Below are 4,011 nucleotides of genomic sequence, written 5' to 3' on the forward strand. Positions count from 1 at the left end.
ATTTAAATCTTAAATCTAAATCTTAATGTTAAATCTGAATCTAAATCTAAATGTTAAATCTAAATGTTAAATCTAAATCTAAATGTTAAATCTAAATGTTTCGGGTGAAACTAAATATTTCACTAATATGCAAATTCAAATGCCAGTAACAGGAAGTACCAAAATAAAAGCTCGAGGCAGTCAGAGTGTGTTTATAGTGGCAAATAACGAATAAAACCCATCTTATCCAGGGAAATGGACTCTTGGACATGGAATATCGTGATAATGACTACAAAAAATAACAAACACGTTTGGAGAAACTTTATTTGAAGAGTACTTTGAGTTTTTAGTGTCACTTTTATGAAGAATGCGGGACTTATGACCTGTAGCCACTATAGCCAGCCACAAGGGGGCGCACTTTGACTGATCTGTCATGTTCGCCCGCCTCCACCCGGTACACTCTCCTGTCGGCCATGGTCGCTCTGCAAACATGTCGATGAATTAATCGGCGTTAGCGGAGAATATCGGCAGAGCCGTTCTGGCAGCAATCCAAAATTTTTCCACAGCGACGGCAACAGCAACCGCCACAGGGCTACCACAGGCCACCTCGGTAAGTATGTTTTCCAAATCATGTAGCATTGGATTCTTGTCAAGGCTAACTTAACTAAACTAGCTTACGGTAGCCAGTAGAGATTTGCTACTAGCACCAATGCACTTTATGTGTAGCACATATGTTTCTATAAACAGTAAAACTCACACCGGTAAGTGACGCAGTGGGACGAACTCATGAGCTGAAAAGCAAGGTGTGTAAATGTGAGTTAAAGATTACGTGAAGATGTTCTGAGCCGCAAAGCATAAATGATATAATTTAGCGTTACAGCTAACGGATGTCAAATGTAAATGTGCCTCTGTCCTCAGTCAGACATCTCACCTTGCCTTACCTGCTGGCCTTTACTCAAGATAAAACCGTTCTCTGCTCGGCTAGAGAGAGAGTTATGCTGATGGAGGACAGAGGCAGTCACAATGATAAAGACATTCATTTAATGTGAATAAGGTACCAGAGTGAATACTGTAAAAAAACATCAAATGTATCTGTGGTAGTGGGGGATGGTCAGTGTCGGTTGCAAGAGGGAGAGAGTGGGCAGGTGGCTCAGGGATTGGTGCCAGGGAGAGAGTCTGATTGTGTACAGGTGTACTGTGTTTGCTAATGACTCTCTCCCCCCCCTCTTATTAGCAGTAGCGTGCTGGGACAAAGAGAGAGGCGCTGGCGTACACAAGAGAGAACGGACTGAGATCTGCTGATATATGTGTGTGTGTATTAAAAATAAAGCGACTTAACTGAACCCTGTCCGACGTCGGCTGTAACGAGGAACCCGCAGTGGCACGAGCGTGCTACAGTATCTCTCTTTGTTTCTACATTTTCTTGCTTTTTTGTCCTTTGCCAATTACATCTGTGGTTTTTGACTGCTGGGCGTAAAAACATTAAAAACACTTGAAAGATAATGTTGCTAATAGGGATGCAAATTATCGATTAATTCATTAATCGTTAGTTGATTGACCTTATCGATCGATTAATGATTAACTGATAAGCAGCTTTTTTCCTGAACATACATTTCTCACGGTGCCTTTAACATAAAGCAAAATATTGCTTATATACTGAATAAAAAATGCACGTTATATTCCTCAATTAATGTTTTATTGTACCAGTTGGGATTTGGTACAGATAATGGCATTCAACCAAAATTATTTCTGCACAGAAAATTGAAATACATAAAAGCACTGGCTCACCTGTTGCATGTGAAACATTAAGTAACATAAAATGTTATTTAAATCTATACAATATGGGCTTAGCCTACACAATATTAAGCCTACATATAATTATCTGGTAAAGTACTTACATGAAAAACTTGAAACATTAGCAGCACCACTTACTGTATAATCTCCCTTGTTCTGAGAAAGGTAACAGTAAGGTAACAGTAGACTAGCCCTGGAAACTTACAGTAACATGTAGTACTGAACACAACTTAAATCATCCCTGAGGAAGGTGACAGTAAAATTAGAAGGTCTCTTTTAAACAATTAAATGAAGATATAGGTTACCTCTCCTGAAACAAAAACATTCCTGTCTCAATGTGTTTTCAATAGACTCCTGACCTAGACCCCTGTATTTTTGTTCAGGAAAATAAGCATATTAACATGGTCTGGAGTAACACGTGTGCGCAGCCTGTTTACAGTGAGGCCAGCTGCTGAGAATACACGTTCAGATGAGACAGACGTGCCCGGTATGCACAGATATCGTCGTGCCACATTTGCCAGCCTCGGGAATCGCCCTTCATTGACTTTCCACCATTCTGTGGGACTGGAATCAAGGAGTGGCGAGGGATCCTTGAGAAACATGTCCACTTCTTTTTCTATGTCATTGTTGCAGCTGATGGTATTGTTTTCACCCAGTAGAAGAGTCATAGCAGAAGTGTGCTTCTGAAGTGCAGCTCCCTGGACTTGCACATCATCTCCAGTGGTGGCTTCATCTCTTGATGTGCAGCTCACATGTTCTGCCATAACCAGTTCAAGCAGCTTGGAATGAGCTGAGATCCTGCTTGCTGGCACCAGAAATCCCAGGTGCTTATGCCGTGGGTCCAGCATCGTTGCTATCATTGGCATTGTTGATGTGAGGTCTTCAGACTCAACCTGTTAAAATTAAATAAAGGAGAAAGCTAGCATCAGAGTTTTATTTAATAAGGTTTGACATGACAAGGGTACTGTAACAACTGCATAAAAACAAAGTTATACAATGTGTCAGTGATAAGTATTAAGTTATGCACCCCACAATCTGTTAATATAGAGCTCAAATGTGATGTTGATTGAGAATTTAATTAATTAAAGGCCATAGCTTACCTTCATCCGTTCAACCAAGGAAGTGCGCACTTTAGATTTGAATTCTGCCACTTTGCTGCCGTCTCCATCTGCCGTCTTGAGGTGCGTGTTGATCAGACTGAATGTGATTGGGTACGTGTTGGATATGGACACCTCAGTATCTGCAGACATTACAGTCGTTGCACATTTGAGAGCCTCCAGTGTCGGCGCCATGTCTTCCATCAGCTGCCAGAAGTCGTCTCTCAACTCCAGCGTCCTCGCATCTGTAAGCCTGGTCACTGAGCGGTCTGATAGGACAGCCCATCGCTGTTCTACGAGTCTGCCAAACATTTCACATACAGAGTTCCATCTGGTTTTGCAGGACTGAATTAGCCGATGTTCTGGTAGCTGCATTTGTTTTTGTTTTGCTTCTAGCGATTTCGTTGCTGGAGTGCTGTGGTGGAAGTGTTTCACCAACCTGCCAGCAGCTGCAATTATTCGGTTGACACTAGCAGCAGCGAATCCGTCGTTGACGGCCAGATTTATGTGCAAAGCACGAAACTGATTTCCAACTGACACGTGTGGGGTTGTTTGCCGAGACAATGTTCCGTGCGTTGTCGTGAGTAATGCCCTCAGCTTTCCTGTCGTCGCATGCTCGCCTTCCCATCACACAGCGGACAGGTTGTGTGGAAAAGTTCGCTAGCCCCACTGCTGCTTAGTGCTAACCTGCGAGCTACCTGGCTGCAAACTGTGGAACAGACTTCCTGAATGGAGGCGTGTCTCATCTGTGTGTCTCATTGAGACGCGCCTCCGTTCAGGAAGTTCGTTCCGCAGTTTGCAGCCAGCTAGAGCAGCCGGCAGGAATCGCTTGTGGAGTAATTTTAGCAGACAACGTTAAAGCATGGACATAATTCACGGATCGGAAATTTCCGATCCGTGAATTACGTTTGTATCGGAACCCGATACCGATACTGGATCGGATCAGCCCCATCCCTAAGTTTACTCCTTGCTATTTTCGGAACTTTTTGGTGTGGCTGTGGGAAACTCACTCAACCGCGGCTCCATTGTTTACACCCGGGATCAGCTGTTAGCCCTGCACCACACACCCCTTCGCTGCGAGGAGCGGCCGGCGATCCCCAAGGAGTTACGGAGGAGGAGAAGAGGATGCAGAGCGGGAGTG

General features: G+C 43.6%; 1 pseudogene; it reads right to left on the reverse strand.

Moving 5' to 3' along the window:
* Window positions 1-1,767: 1,767 nt before the first annotated feature.
* Window positions 1,768-3,498, reverse strand: LOC138406061 (E3 SUMO-protein ligase ZBED1-like; annotated as a pseudogene).
* Window positions 3,499-4,011: the final 513 nt, after the last annotated feature.

This window comes from Paralichthys olivaceus, chromosome 2 (assembly GCF_024713975.1).
Source record: "Paralichthys olivaceus isolate ysfri-2021 chromosome 2, ASM2471397v2, whole genome shotgun sequence".
Classification (NCBI taxonomy): Eukaryota; Metazoa; Chordata; class Actinopteri; order Pleuronectiformes; family Paralichthyidae; genus Paralichthys; species Paralichthys olivaceus.